We start from the raw sequence: 17,041 nt of genomic DNA on the forward strand, positions 1-17,041 counted from the left end.
GACATCCAATTAAAATTTTATTGTCCTTCAAAACCCGTCCTTTCCCCCTTTTTTAAATAGATTTTCCCCTCTCTTTCCCCTTTCTTCCAGGAGAGATTTCCCACATCCAGACTCCAGGAGCTGGGACAAGATTTGGATACATATCCAAGGACTGAGGACTGCATGAGGTCTGTGACAGCTCAGCTGATCCACCTCTAACATCCATGGAATTTCATTTGGGACAAGAAGGGCAAAGATTTATGGGAGCTGGAAAGCTGCTTGTCATGAGCCAGCTCTGTCTGACCAGGGTGATCCCAGGGATGGAGCAGCTTTTCTGTGAGGAAAGGCTGGGAAAATTGGGAATGTTCCCCTGGAGAGGAGAAGGATCCAGGGAGAGCTCAGAGCCCCCTGCAGGGCCTGAAGGGGCTCCAGGAGAGCTGGAGAGGAACTGGGGACAAGGGATGGAGGGACAGGACACAGGGAATGGCTCCCACTGCCAGAGGGCAGGGATGGGTGGGATACTGGGAAGGAATTCCAGGCTGGGATGGAATTCCCAGAGAAGCTGTGGATGCTTCCTGGCAGTGTCCAAGGCCAGGTTGGACAGGGCTTGGAGCAACCTGGGAAAAATGTCCCTACCCATGGCAGGGGATGGAATTCGACGATCCTTAAGTTCTTTTCCAACCCAAACCATCCTGGAATTCTCTGATTCCGTTCTTAATGTGCATTTTTCCCCAGGGAGGCCAGGGAGGATCACTGCCCTCTCCAGGGATCATTTAAACCTTTTCCTTTGGCCCGAGGACAGCAGGAATAACCATGGACACCCCTCACCCGGAGAACACATCTCCAGGACTCCTCCCTCATCCCCACAATCCTCACTGGTATTCCCAGATGGATGGAATTTGTTGATTCACCTGGAGTCAGTGATCCCTGGGGCTCTTTTCCAATGGACCTGCCAATCCTGCCCCTCTGGCTTTGCCAAGGAAACGGAAATGCCATCATTAGGTGGAGTGTGGATGGCTGGGAAAGAGCATCAGAGCTTCTCTGGAAAACTGAGTTGGAGCATCACCACCCTTGGAGTAAGGAATTCCTTCCCAATATCCATCCAAACCCACTCTCCTTCTGTTTAAAGCCATTCCCTCCTATCCCATCACCGCCTATCCTTATAAAAATTCCCTCTCTGTGGCTCAAAGCACACAAAACTCTGTTCCCAGTGGTTGTGAGAAGAGCTTAGCCTGCGCTTCATCTTCCTGCTGAAATGTTTGGGAAAACTCCGTGTTCGGATGGATCCCGGCTGCTGGAATCTGCCTGATGGAAAACCTGGGCCTGCTGGAAAGCTTTAAGCTGGGTTTACATAAACTTCTGTCAGGAAAAGCAGGGACGTCGTTATTCCCGCCTTGGGATTGGATGGATGCTCGGGATGTTAAAATTCCCGCTAGGAGTCAGAACTATTCCCACAGCTGGGAAAATCTGGGGCCTTCCTTTCCAGTCACAGCCCTATAACATGTAAATCCCCACATTGCCCAGGTCAGTTTTTTGGGATCTCAGCCCCTTCCATTGATTTTCCATCCCTTCATCCAGCCCTTGTTCCCATTACCTGATCCAAACACACCTGTTGCTCCTTGGCTGGAAATTCCTTACAGCCGTATGGATGAAACAGAAGGGAAAAACCCCCAAAAGCACAGAACCCCAAATAAATATCCTTAAATATAGTCAGGGACAGCTGGGTTCCATTAGGATTGTCCCACGGCAGCCATCCCAAAAGAAATCAGAGCAGGGATTTGTGGCAGGGGCCATGGAGCTGCCGAAATCCGTCCCTATTGTATTTGTGGGGTTCCCAGACGAAGGAGGGAGTGATGGATCTGACTCCATGTGCTCAGCAGGCTCATTTATTATTTTATGATCTATATTATAATAAAGAATACTAAACTATACTAAAGAACACAGAAGGATACAGACAGAAGGCTAAAAGGATAATAATAAATCTTGTGACTCTCTCCAGAGTCCCGACACAGCTTGGCCCTGATTGGCCAAAGAGTGAAAACAACTCACACCAAAACCAATATGTTAAGAAAATTAATCCACAAACACCAAAGGTTGATGTCCAAAAGGAGACAGAGGAGTCCTTTGACTTTATTCCAATCAAGGGAGAGGCCGTGGGGCATTGCCCTGGGATCTCTCCAATTTTTGGAGGATGCAGCCTCCTTTTTATCCCAATTCCCCAGCCACATTTCCCTTCTCTCTTTCCCCATTGGCTGAGGGACTTGAGAGGTTCAGACTTCCCAAAACACCTGATCCCAGAGATTCCCCTCTAATGTACAACCCTCCCTTTGAATTTTTAATTCTTATGGAATTCAGGGGGGTTTTCCCCATTTCTGAGGGACTTGAGAGGTTCAGACTCCCCAAAACACCTGATCCCAGAGATTCCCCTCTAATGTACAACCCTCCCTTTGAATTTTTAATTCTTATGGAATTTAGAGGTTTTTCCCCATTTCTGAGGGACTTGAGAGGTTCAGACTCCCCAGAACACCTGATCCCAGAGATTCCCCTCTAATGTACAACCCTCCCTTTTCATTTTTAATTCTTATGGAATTCAGGGGTTTTTCTTCCCCATTGTTTCTTTCATCTCTCAATGTCTAATTTAATTTATCAGCAAACCTAAAGTTTATTTGTAAAAGCAAATCTCTTTTTCCATTCATCCATCAGTGCAATCCCTCCCGTTGTTTCTTTTCTCTCCCAGTGCTGGTTTTACCTTCCAGCAGCCCCACAGGGATAAAAAGGGAGGCTGCATCCTCCAAAAATCAGAGAGATCCCAGGGGATGCCCCGTGGCCTCTCCCTTTATTGGAATAAAGCCAAAGGACTCCTCTGTCTCCTTTTGGGACACCAACCCCTGGAATTTGTGGATTCATTTTCCTAACAACCTGCACGGTGCTTCGTTCACACCATGCAAGTGTGAAAAACGAGGGTTATTTCCTTGGTAAGATTTAAAAAGTTGAATGAAAAGACAGCAGGAGACAGAAATAAAGCAAAGGGTTAAAAGGCTGGGAGCTTGGCACTCAGTCAGGAGCGCTGTGATCTTTGCAGATACTCTTCAAATACTTTTTTTATTACGTTATCTTGCTGCATATTCATAGACTTTTAAGCACATTCATATTTTTCTGTAAATTAGTTTGCATATTTTAGGAATTATTTTGCATTTGGGTCAGCTTTTTTAGAGTATGTGTGTTTTTTGGTTGTGGTTTTGGTATTTTTTGTCTGGACTTAGAGGTTTATTCGTTTTTATTTATATTATAGTTTTACAAATGGTGAGTTTTATAGTACTTTAACTAATTAAGAAATGGAGTTGTACCTTTTTCTTTATAAGTTTTTTTAAGAATAAATGATCTAATTAAGAAATGATACTTCAGTTATTTTTACTTTTAACTCACTAACTACTTGTGGTTCGTAATATGAACTTTTTTAATTAATTATATAATACAATTTAAACTTGTGAAGAAGTACTAGCTTCTGGTTTTAAACTTCTATCTTGTTTTATATATATTATTATATCCTAAAACTTCAAATTTTAAGTTTTCTGCTGTGTGATATTATATACTTTTATTTAAACTCCACACTTACAACCTTAGTTCTATTATTTAATTTGGGAGGGGTTTTTTATGGCTTTAAGTTAAATTTTCTGTTTTCTTGGGGGTCAGTGTCTGTTAGCACAGAAGGTTTAAAATTCCAGAAATTTTAGTATTTAAATTAAACTTCTCAGTAACCAGGGCTCCAACAAGAGGAGAGTCACCACATCCTGGGAGAGCTTGGCTGTCAGTGGGCCTGGAATTCCTCCCCAGCCTTGTTCTTTGGGATGAAAGTGTAGCCAGCTGTTCCTACCCCCAGTTCAAAGTTCATTTCCCTGCATCCCTGATGGGATAATGTTGGCATTATCCAGGCCAAGCCATTAAAATTCCTGGTGAAGGGTTGTTATTCCAGAGGATATTCCTGAAAAAAAAAAAGAATAAAAATCATCCTCTCAGCTTGTGCTAGGATAGTGCAAAGCCCAGAGAAACACGTGGAGTTGCACATGGAATTCCAGCTGTGCCAGGCATTTTTCACACCTGGCACAAATCCATCCCTGTAACATTATTCCAGCAGCCTGGGGATGTTTGCAAACAAAAATTCCCCTGGGATTCCTTTTTTCCCTGCCAGGAGAGCACTTAGCATAGCAGGAATTCCCCAGAATCCAGAGGAAGGAAATCCCAGCTGTAGAAAAATGGAGGGGAGGGTTGGGAAGCAGTTGGAGCTGGGCAATATCCCCACCTATTCCCTCAATTAAACAGGAGGGAAATCAATTTTCGCAGTGTTTATCCCATTTTTCCAGAGTGTTTCCTGCTCTCTTTTTGCCTCAGTGTTGTTTTAGCAGATTTTGGGAAAGAGACTCTGCTGGGAGCTCCTGGATCCCGGGGAGTGTTTATTTAAGGCAGTTAAATTCCATAAAACACGTTATTCCCACTGCAGGCAGCCTGGTTGTGCCTAGAAAAGCTCAGCAGCTCCTTCCAAGAGAGGAAAATCCAGGGATGGAAAAGCCCAGCAGGGCAAGGACAAAATTCCCAGCCCTGGTGTGACACCAGAGTGACACAGGAATGAATGAAAATCGCTGGATCATCCTTTTTATTGTGGGATTTTATTGTGGGACCAGGGAATGGTTAAAATGGTTAAAAGTCAGCTGGTTCCAACCATGGATCAGGAAAACTGAGACACCTCCCACTGTCCCAGGGTGATCCTTGGGCACTTCCAGGGATCCAGGGGCATCCAAGGTTTCTCTGGGAATTCCATCCCAGCCAGCAATTCCCAATTCCCAATCTCCTACCCATCCCTGCCCCTGGCAGTGGGAGCCATTCCCTGTGTCCTGTCCCTCCATCCCTTGTCCCCAGTCCCTCTCCAGCTCTCCTGGAGCCCCTTCAGGCCCTGCCAGGGGCTCTGAGCTCTCCCTGGAGCCTTCTCCTCTCCAGGGGAACATTCCCAGCTCTCCAGCCTGGCTCCAGCCCTTGGATCAGTTCCGTGCCTCTCTCATATCCCAGAGGGAACAGCAGAGAATTCCAGCCACAGGTTATGCAAAGTTATGAAGGCCAAGGATGAACCAGCCTGAAAACGGGACTTTAAAATGGGCTGGCAGCTGTGGAGGCTTAAAAATATCCCGGGCATGCCCTGGGGATCCTCTTACAACGCCTGGGATGGAGGGAATTACCCGGGCTGGGAGTGTGGGAGGGAAAAGCCAGAGGAGAAAAAAACCTGGGAGATGTAAAGTCCTTAATGAGCTGTTTACAAGGGATCACGTCCTGGGGCTCTGCTCACAAATCCGCCCCGCAGGATTAACGGCTCCTTAATCCAGACTGAGCTGTCAAGGAACAAAGCCCAGCCCTGCCTCGCCTCAAGGGGAGAAGCCGATGGATGTTCCCTGGGATTGGCTCCTGATAATCAAGGAACTCGGGATAAAGCCCTGGGGATGGGAAATGGAAGGGTGAAACAGAGGGATGAGCCCCTGATCTTCCCTGAATTTCCCCCAAATTCCCTGCCCTGGATTTCCCTCATATTGCCTTCCCTGAATTTCCCATTTTCCCTTCCCTGCATCCCCCCTGTATCTTCCCTTGCCTCAGTTCCCCTTATCTTCCCATCCCTGCATTCCCCCCATCTTCCCATCCCTGCATTCCCCCCATCTTCCCATCCCGGAATTCCCCCCATTTTACCATCCCTGAATTCCCCCATCTTCCCATTCCTGGATCCCCCCTATATCTTCTCATCCCTGAATTTGCCCCATCTTCCCTTCCCTGAATTTCCCCATCTTACCATCCCTAAATTTCCCCTATCTTCCCTTCCCTGAATTCCCCCATCTTCCCATCCCTAAAATTCCCCCCATCTTCCAATCCCTGGATCTCCCCTGTATCTTCTCATCCCTGAATTCCCCCGTCTTCCCTTCCCTGAATTCCCCCCTCTTCCCATCCCTGAATTTCCCCCACATTCCCATCACTAAATTTCCCCCATCTTCCCTTCCTTGGGATCCCTCAAACCCCACTGAAACTTTGGGAACCCAGAGATGGATCATTTTTTGGGACACAAACCAGGAAACCCTGAAAGGAATCAGTGGGGTGGAGGAATCAGTGGGATGAAGATGGAAACACCTCAGGATGGAGGGAAATCCATTTGGATTTCCAGAAAATCTCGGAGAATTCTCAGGAATTTCCAAGTTGCCTGCACAATCCATAAGGGAATGATGGGATGGGAGATATTTTCATTAAGTCTCTCCAGGATTCCTTGTGGGAAGGTGAAGGATTCCCTCCCTCTGCATTTCCTGGGAGTAGAACACATTAATAAAGGCCAAAACACCTCATTTTCTTATCTGTGGAGAAGAGGAGACTTTAATTAAGCAATTTCAATTAAAAGTTGCATTATCAGGATGAGAGAGCATGGATAATGTTGGAACAAGGATCCAAGCTACACAAAAACGAGGAGAAAGTGGGCAAATTTTGTTTATTGACCATTTCTTCCATAGGAGAAAAGAGAATTCTTGGAATTGGGGCTCTCCTAGAGGGAAGAAAACCAAAAAACATAAATGGGGGCCTCCATGGTACGGATACAACAGGAGCCAGATGGGAAAAGTGGAATTCCAGGTGCTGGACATAAAGCAGAATGAGATCCCTGTGCTGCCCTAGGGATCCTCCCACTCCTTGAGGCACCAGGAATGGTGAGATGGATATAACTCCTAAATCCCAAATATTGGGGTGTTGGAGCACTTTCCTGGGCTGGATATGAAAAATTGGGAGAATGTTCCCAGAAAAGCCCCAGCAGCTCCCCAGGCTTTGGTTCACCTTTGGTCTTACAGATATTTCCATGGAACTCTGGAATTTCAGAGCCTCTTTTTCCTGGTTTGGGAATGTGGTCCAGTGAGACACTTGAAAGGAGAGAATTGCCAAGGAATCCTGGAATGGTTTGGGCTGGAAAAGATCTTAAAGCCCATCCAGTGCCACCCCTGCCATGGCAGGGACACCTCCCACTGTCCCAGGGAGATCCAGCCTGGCCTTGGGCACTGCCAGGGATCCAGGGGCAGCCACAGCTGCTCTGGGAATTCCATCCCAGCCCCTCCCCACCCTCCCAGGGAACAATTCCCAATTCCCAATCTCCCACCCATCCCTGCCCTCTGGCAGTGGGAGCCATTCCCTGTGTCCTGTCCCTCCATCCCTTGTCCCCAGTCCCTCTCCAGCTCTCCTGGAGCCCCTTCAGGCCCTGGCAGGGGCTCTGAGCTCTCCCTGGAGCCTTCTCCTCTCCAGGGGAGCATTCCCAGCTCTCCAGCCTGGCTCCAGCCCTGCAGCAGCTCTGGGGCCTCCTCTGGATTCACTTCCAGCAGCTCCAGGTCCTTGTGATCCACAGGGATCCAGGGCTGGGGCAGCTCTGCAGGTGAGGTCTCACCTGAGGGGCAGAGGGGCAGAATTCCCCTTTTCCTGCTCCCCAAACTGTGGGATCAGCCCAGGACACCTCCAGATTTCGGGGCTGCTGGAGCACAAGGTCAGGGCGTGCTCATCCCTCCCCCACCAGCGCTCCCAGCCCTTCTCCAGGGCTTTTTCCCAATCCCTTCATCCCCCTGGGTTTGCTGATTCCAGGGATTGTCCCAGTGTGGGTGGAGGCCCTTGGAAAAGAAGAGAGATCCCTGTTAATTCCCTGCCACCAGCAGTGGCCACATCCCAGTTTGATCAGACACCATTCCCAGTTGGAGCTGGATTTTCCAGACCCTTCCCTACAGATGTCAACCAAAGGCTCTTGCACAACTTCAGTTCCTCAGGCTTTGAATTTTGCTCCAAGGATTTCTTTCCTGTTCTGCTCCTGTGTGGAAAGGGCAGGAAGTTTTCTCCCTTTGAGTGAAAAGCCAGGACATTTTTTGGTTGTCTGTCTGGGAATGTTGGTGGGAAATGAACCCAGGCATGGAACAAACTCCTTTCCCAGACCCTGGGGTGGCAATCCAGGGCTAAGGAACTTTCTGCCACGGGGATTTATTTCCTCCCTTTGCTCTTCTGAAGTCCAGTCTGAGCCTCCAGATCCTCCATTATGATTAGGAATTATCTCTGGGAATATTTTGCTTGTCTCAAGCATATATCAAACACAATTTATCCAGGCTAATCCCTGGAATAGCTGGGATTCCGGCTGGCCAACGTTTGGGGGGCTAAATTTAGAGCAGATAAATCCTCTGCTCTGTGTCCCAGCAGCTGGAAAGCCATAAATAAAACAGGGACATTCTTTGGAGTGACATCTAAAAAACCCCTTGACATTATTTATAATCTTTTTAATTATTTGTATTTGCATTTGTATTTTGTGATTTTTAAATTTTTTATTATTTATATTTTTATTTACAATTTTATTTACATTTTTATTATTTATATTTATTATAATTTCTATTTTAAATTGTTGTTTATTTTTTTATTCGCTCCTCCTGCTACATTTCTGATATTTTTAATTTGTTATATTTAGATTCCTTTATTATGCACAAATCTACTCAGGATTATTTTTTTCAAGGATGATTATGTTGGATTTTCCTGCCTTTCTCCAGGCTCCCCCAAATCCTTCTCCCAGGCTCAGGGGAGTTGAGGCTCACACATTATCTTGGCCCAAGCCAGGATTCTTCCAAGGCATTCCAGAAAGAGCAGTGGGAAGGAACAGAACCTGACTTCAGACCCAGCATGGGGCCTTCCTCCTCATTCCAGGTTGGATAAGCTTTCTCCTCACTTCAGGGTTATTCCCAGCCAGAGAGTCTCAAAAATTCCATCACATAAAGGGGAATTTAAAGGGTTTTTACCTGGGCTGGGCCAAGCTCAAAACAGAAATGTCCCCATCCAAATCCAGATGGAAATGTCCCCATCCAAATCCAGATAAAAATGTCCTCGTCCAAATCCAGATGGAAATGTCCCCATCCAAATCCAGATGGAAATGTCCCAATCCAAATCCAGATTAAAATGTCCCCAACCAAATCCAAAAGGAAATGTCCTCATCCAAATCCAAGTAGAAGTGTTCTCATCTAAATCCAGATAGAAATGTCCCAATCCAAATCCAGATAGAAATGTCCCAATCCAAATCCAGATAGAAATGTCCCCATCCAAATCCAAATAAAAATGTCCCAATCCAAATCCAGATAAAAATGTCCTCATCCAAATCCAAATAAAAATGTCCCAATCCAAATCCAGATAAAAATGTCCTCATCCAACTTCAGATGGAAATGTCCCAATCCAAATCCAGATAAAAATGTCCCCAACCAAATCCAAAAGGAAATGTCCTCGTCCAAATCCAAGTAGAAGTGTCCTCATCTAAATCCAAATGGAAATGTCCCAATCCAAATCCAGATAAAAATGTCCTCATCCAAATCTAGATAGAAATGTCCCCATCCAAATCCAGATAGAAATGTCCCTATCCAAATCCAGATAAAGATGTTCCCATCCAAATCCAGATAGAAATGTCTCCATCCCAATCCAGATAGAAATGTCCCCATCCAAATCCAGATAGAAATGTCCCCATCCAAATCCCTGCTGCTTGGGGAGACTGGGGAGGGGATTTCAGGAATCTTTCCTGGCACTCCCTAAATCTCTGCCCATCCTAAGCCACAAATCACTCCTGTCCTCAATTTCTTATCTTTTATCTCCCAGCTCTCGGGGTTCAGGGCTTTATGGGTTTTGCTGTCCCTGGGTCCTACAGGATCCTGAGGAATTTCTGAGCAGGGCTTGTTCCTCCCCAGAGGAGTGGGAAGTTGTGGAGGAGCCAGGAACCAAAGGATGGATCTCTCCAAAGCCATCTTGCCTGGATCACACCAGAGCTCGGAGATGTTCCTGCTCTCCCAGTCCCTGAGGAGATCCCACTGATCCTGGGGAGATCCCTCCATGATCCACAGAGAATATCCCAATCCTTACATGAGCCAGGAATCAAGTGCATTCCCAGACCCTACTGATGCTCCCAGGGTGGGTGATCCCCGTTTTCCCCCTGAGCTCCCCAAAATCCCAGAGTCCCACCTGTGCAAATGGAGCCATCCCTGGGGACGAGTTAAAACCAGAGCATGGAATTTCCCTCTGGATTCCTGAAGCCAAAATCCAGATCTCCAAAATAACTCCTGCTTGGCCCAACACCCCCTGGGCTGGTGGAGCCCTCAAACCTGGTAAACAGCCCAGGCACGGAAAGAAAACACCGGGAACAACGAGGGTACGGAAAACCAGGCCATCGTGGGATTTAAATAGAGTGGAGTGGCCAGAGCAGCTCCCAGGGGCATTCCAGGGCTGCCAGGAGCTCACAGAGTGTCCCTGTGTGAGTGGCTGGCAGGGACGTGGGGCTGTCACCCTGCATCCATCTCCTGCAGGACCCGGCCTGGCCCTGGTCAGCCTGGAGCATCCGCAGGGAAATGCCTCATCGGACTTTTCCAGACAACATTCCTCTGTTTTTATCCCTAACTGATCCCTTCATTTCTGCTTTGGAACTGGAGCTGGCCCAGCATTGTTCCTTCCAAGAAGTTCCAGGGGGAAAAATATTTTACCTGGGCCTGGAATTAGTTTTCCTTCTCTTTTCCTTCCTCCTGTCTCTCCTCTCCTCTCCCCACACATCCTGAAGTTCCCTTTCCTTCTGCAGACCCCAGATTTCATTAAATAGTTGTTTTCTCTCCCTCCCTGCCTAAATCCTGGTTTGGATCCTGGTTTTTTCCAGCCACAAATCCTGAGGCTGCAGGACTCCTGGATGACAAGTGGCACCATGAAGCTACAGAGCAGGTTAAAGAAAAAACGTGTGGAAGTACAGGGAATAAATACAGGGATGTTTGAATGATCTTTTTTATTGGCACATTTTGCCATTAAATCTATTGAGGAAAACCACTTAAAGAGCTTGCAGGCAAGAAACTGCCCAAATTCCAATAGGGAACAGCGAATGGAAAGCGATGGAAATTCACCTGGGAAATTATCCATGGCATGTGCAGGATCCTGAGGGTGATAATTCCTTTTTCCATGGATTTGTGGTGTCTAACACAGGGGTTTTGTCTCTTCTTGTGACTCCATAAGTGCAGAACTCTAGAGGTGACCTTCCAAACTCCATGTCATGCTTCCAAAGGGTGATTTTTCCCAGGTTATCCGGGGGAAATTGGAGTGGGAGGGTCAGAGCCTGACTGGCTTCATCCCACTGCAGCTCCTGGCAAAAGGGAAATTCCTTGGAACTCGGGAGTCCCAGGACTCTGCCTTGGGTTTGGAGGCAACGAGAGATCCATCAGCACAAAGAACATGGGGAAACAAAGCCTTTAACATCCTAACATCCATCCAACAAAGCCTTTAAAGAATACATGGAAAAGCAGAGAATTCCAGAATATTTTGGGTTGGAAGGGACTTGAAAGATTCCCTCATTCCAGTGCCCCACTCCATCCCAGGTTGCTCCAAACCCTGTCCAGCCTGGCCTTGGACATTTCTAGGGATTGGTCTGCAAAGGGTGGCCTGTTCCCAATAATCCTTGAGAAACCTTGGGTTAGGGATGGAGCTTTGGGTCTTGGAGAAGAACAGGATCAAATTCCCCTAAATTCAAGATTTTCCCTTCGGCAGCACTGACTGTCAGAGCTGAGGAGGAAGAAAAACAGGGAGGAAAGGAAAAAGAGGAGAAAAAAGGAAAAAAACCCGAGTTTGACCCTTTCCTGGTTTTTCCTTCCCGTCTTCCAGCAGATCCCATTGGAAGGAACTGATTGTTGCTCTGGGGTCACTCTTGAAGGTGTCTGCATGGTTCCACTGAGCATTCCCAAAATCTGCTCAGAATGAGGTGGGAAAGTGCAATATTCCCTTTTTGGGACAACAAAAAGCTCGAGTTGGAGTGGTTTTCCATGGATAGTTGGAAACAGGGAGTTTTCCATGGATTTCTACCCTCATTTTTCACATCCTCAAGTGTTTGAGCTGTTAATAATCAGTGAAACACCTCACATTCCTGTGGGGCCACATTTAGGGAATTCAAAGGCACTTTTTAGCCACTTTTAGGAATTGAGGGATTGGATCCTGAATCCTTTGCCCTCATCCCCATTCCCCTCAGTGATTCCAGTTAATTCAATTTTTCCCTCTTTTTATTTCTGTCAAAAGTAGAGAATGGATATGAACCAAAGGGACCATTCCTTGGAAATATTAGATGTTTCTTTGAGTAAGTTAGTAGGTAAATAAATAAACAAATAACTTTATGTTTATGTTTATGTTTATATTTATATTTATATTTATATTTATATTTATATTTATATTTATATTTATATTTATATTTATATTTATATTTATATTTATATTTATATTTATATTTAATAAATTAAATATAATATCATATTATTATATATAAATAATAATTCAAATAACATAATATAGTTATATAATTATGTGATCTTATAATTATCATTATGACTATTATAATATATAAATAACACATTATATTTTATTTATTTGTATGTATCTACAGATATGTAATAAATTAATGAATAAATAAATAAATAAATAAATAAATAAATAAATTATCCATAAATAACTTTGAGGATAGTGGTCAGAATTTCCCCAACTCCAAACCCCTGGAAAGTTCTTTGTCCCTGTCCAAACTCAGGAATGGGGCAATTCAACCTGGGATGGCAGCAGGGAATGATGAAGAGCGCAGGGAATTTTTCTTTTTGGTAACTTTGCCCCAAAACATTTTGTTCCCGTATCATAACTAAGCTGCCAGAATCCCACCCACTGATGGGATCCATGGGAAAAGGCCTAAACCAGGGAAAAAGAGACTGGATGGGGCACTGGGGAGCTGGGACCCAGCTCCGGGAATGTCTCCTCCAAAGTGATGCCAGAGGAAAATATTCCTCGATTTTCCCACGCTCAGATAAATCCTCTGAGTGTGTGCAGAGCATCTCCCAGTCCATGTGCTCCTGTCCAGGCACACGGAACGCCAGGGATTGGAATGAAATGTCCAGAAATATCCCTTATCTTCCACACCTGGAAGCAGGACGGCCCTGGTTTGGAAATTCCCATAAAATCGAGCCCTCCCAGTTTCACCTGATCTTATCTGGGCTCCCCAGCAATTAAATACAGAACTGGAAAATGGACAAGGAGCCAGCAGAAGGGAATGTTCCTCCTGCCTGGAGAGAATGGGATAATCCTATAAAACTCCCGGAACATCCTCTGAGCTGTTTGCAACTCTTTTTCATTTAAGGAAGTGGAAAAACTCAGATGGTTGGGCATTTTGGATATAAATCCATTTGTGGGGCTCTCCAGTCCCAAGGTGAGGGGATTCCATTTTGGATGGACATGGAATAAAAAAAGGTGACAGGGGGAAAAAAAATAAATAAACAGGGAAAATTCATCAAAATAAAACTTAGCCAAGGAAATTTTGTGTTAGGAAAAATCCTTCCATGGGAGGGTGGGGAGGGTCTGGGAGGGAATTCCCAGAGAAGTTGTGGCTACCCCTGGATCCTTGGAAGTGTCCAAGGCCAGGCTGGAGCAGCCTGGAATAGCGGAAGGTGTCCTAAGCACAAGGAGGTCACACACACACTCTGGATGAAACTCTGGTTTTGTCTGTGTCCTGCAGATCCTGGCAAATCCCCAGCCCTGGGATGTGACAGCTCTGATACCACTGGGAAAACCTCCTACTCCTGGTTTAAAGAAACCACTCCTGCTCTATCCATCCATCCATCCATGTACCCATCCATCCATCCATCCATCCATCCATCCATCCATCCATCCATCCATCATCCATCCATCCATCCATCCATCCATCCATCCATCCATCCATTCATCATCCCTCCATCCATCCATCCATCCATCCATCATCCATCCATCCATCCATCCATCATCCATCCATCCATCCATCCATCCATCCACCCATCCATCCATCCATCCATCCATCCATCCATCCCCCACCCATCCATCCATCCATCCGTCCCTCCATCCATCCATCCATCCATCCATCCATCCATCCATCCCTGCATCCATCATCCATCCATCCATCCCTCCATTCATCCATCCATCCATCCATGTACTCATCCATCCATCCATCATCCATCCATCATCCATCCATCATCCATCCATCCATCCATCCATCCATCCATCCATCCATCCATCCTCCATCCATCATCCATCCATCCATCCATCCATCCATCCATCCTCCATCCATCATCCATCCATCCATCCCTCTATCCATCCCTCCCTCCCTCCCTCCCTCCAACTTCCCAGTGCTGCATCCCGCTGGAAGGAGCGGCTCCCTCCACAAACCCCGATCCTGTTTTAGCCCTTGGAGCTGATTCCCTGATAAAAGCCCATTAATTCTGATTTCATTCCAATTAATCCCAATTTTTTTTCCTATTCTGGCCCAGTATCAGCCAGAATAAAAGCCCTAGCCTGGTTTTCCTGCTGCTCACCTCCCTTTTTGCTGGCAACCCCTCAGAACTCCCTGAAACGCTCTTTCCCTCCTTTCCAGCAGCCGGCTCTCCCTATAAATCCCCTTTCCTTTGTGTGCCGGGATGTCTCCACCTCGGCCCTTGAGGGGACGCTTCTGGAGCAGCGCTTGGAGCTCTCTCCGAGCACAAACCGTGGCCCAAACCCAAGGAACGACGCGGGATCAAAACGTTTTACGCAAATTGGCCTCGTCACCACCCAGAAATCCGAGCCCTCGGAGTTGTTTTGCTTCTTTATTATTTTCCTTGTGGTTTTTTGGCAGCGAAATCCAGAGCGAGCGACCAAAAGTGAAGCTGCACTTCCAGAAGCGGAGCAGAAATGTTGGAATCTCTCAGGGCTGCTGGAGCTTTCCCAAGCTCCTCCCAAAAACTCTCGACTTGTGCTGCTGCTGCTGCTGCTGCTCCAATTTGTCTATCCAGATTTCAACAAATTAGGGATTTATCCTGAGCCAGGAGCGGGAATGGGAGGAAAACAGCCCTGAAATAATCCTGGGGGTTGAATTCCAAAGCTGGGACAAAGCTGAGAAGAAATAAAAAGCCGGGAAGAAATAAAGGTGGTTTTTCTGGATTTTCTTTCCTGTTTTTTATTCCCTCTTTCCTGGATTTCTGGAGCTGTGAATGAAGAACTGAAGACTCTGCTGTTAATTTCAAGAGGAGAAACTTTTCCCTGCTCTCCTGCATCCTGTTCCCATGGGATGACACCGTGATGGCATCAGTGACACACCCCTGACAGGGATCATTCCCATTGTTTTGCCATCATCCTGTCCCTCATTCAGCATCCCAAAATTTTGGAGAATTAGCTGGGAAGATCTTTCATTCAGGGGGAAATCTTCCTTTCGGTCCCTCTGTAGGAGATGAGCCTTAAAATTATAAATATTAAAATTGCCAAGATCATGAAAACTTCTCCTGGGTCTGGCTTTCCAAGTGTTTTCCAGTGGATTTTCACACATCTCCTGCCTGGGCAGCTCCTCATGTCCCTGCAAGGTCATTCCCATCAATCCTTTCCCAGCTCCCACAATTCCTTCCTCCTTCTTCCCACGGAAGTCGCTCCACCTTCAGATGTGCTGGAACTGGGAGTGAATTACTTCCCAAAAATCCTGAGGAGTTTGGGATTGAACCCCAGGAAAATCCTCTCCTGGAGTTCCTCAATTCACCTCCAGAGTTTTGGCGGGGCTGAGGGAGGGGCTGGAGGGTGTGGAGGAGGAATGGAGCTGGGAAAAGTGGCTTTTGCATCCAGAGAGTCCTCAAATCACTGAGGCTGGGAAAGATCTCCGGGATCATCGAGTCCAAGCTGGGCTTGGTCCCACCAGAGCTCCGAGTGCCACATCCAGGAATTCCTTGGACACCTCCAGGGATGGGCACTCCAAACCTCCCTGGGCCGTTTCAATGCCTCACCAAACTTTCCATGGAGAAATGATCCCAAATATCCAATTTAACCCTTCCCTGGAACAACCTCAGGCCGTTCCCTCTCCTCCTGTCCCTGTTCCCTGGGAGCAGATCCCAATTCCCTCTGGTTGCCCCCTCCTGTCCCAGAAGGTCCCCCTGGAGCTCCTTTTCTCCAGGGTGAACATTCCCAGCTGAGCTCCAAACTCCTCACGACCTAAGGCAATCGGAATATCCAGGAGCTGGAATGAGATGATCCCTTCCAACCCAAACCATGGTGGGATTCTGGCATTCCCTGGTGTCCAGATTTACCAAGAATCACCTGGATCTTCCTCTCCTGCATGAAGCTCATTCCACGTGCCCCTGGCTATCAGGGGATCCAAGATTTTGGATTTTTTCTGTGTTCCTTGAGGTCCCAATTGCCCTCAGCCCCATCTGAGTGATGGTGTCCAAAGAGCGACAATGGAAAAGTCGGATAAATTCTGGATAGAACCCAACTGGATCAGGAAACAGTGTTCATTAATCCCTGGGAACAATTAGGAATTTACCTGGGTGCTGTCCTGTGGACTCCAAACGCAGCAGAGTCGCCCAAGCAGAATTCCTGTCTGGAATTCCACCAGCAGCCAATGCCTGGAGTCTCCCGTTGCATCTGATCCCATGGAATATTTTTAGCCTTTTCCCAATGTCCCCAAGCCCCTGCTGACAATCTGCACTGCCACCTTGTGTGATCCCAGACTTCAGCTTCCTTCTGGATCTTCCCTCTCCATTTTTCTTGGATACCCCTCCCTCCTTCCCTCCCAATCACAAAATTTCCACCTGATCCCAAAATGTTTTCACTATTCCCTAAAAACCTCCTGCTATTCCTGCTTGTCTCAGCCTCCAGTCAGGCTCTGATCTCATCCCTCCTCCCACTGCTGGAAAATCCCTTGGAAGTGCGTGGATGGTTCAGATTCCAAACATGGATTTACCAGGACTGGTATTCCAGCTCCTCCTTCTCTTCCCACTCTTCCCCCTGGCTCAGGAACTCTTGCTCAGGAACCTGGGGAGGATCAGACCCAGCAGGAAAAAGATTGGGAATTTAGGATTCATCCCTGAGCTTCCATTTCCCACTTGCCTGTGGCTGTGCCTGTTCCATTCCCAAATCCAGGCCAGGGGGTTCATCCATGAATGATGTGTAAGGAACAGGATCAGATCCTACAGGATGCAGAAACATCCAGAAAATTCCCATCCCCAGGAATTTC

Source organism: Fringilla coelebs, assembly GCF_963513975.1.
Source record: "Fringilla coelebs genome assembly, chromosome: 1".
Classification (NCBI taxonomy): Eukaryota; Metazoa; Chordata; class Aves; order Passeriformes; family Fringillidae; genus Fringilla; species Fringilla coelebs.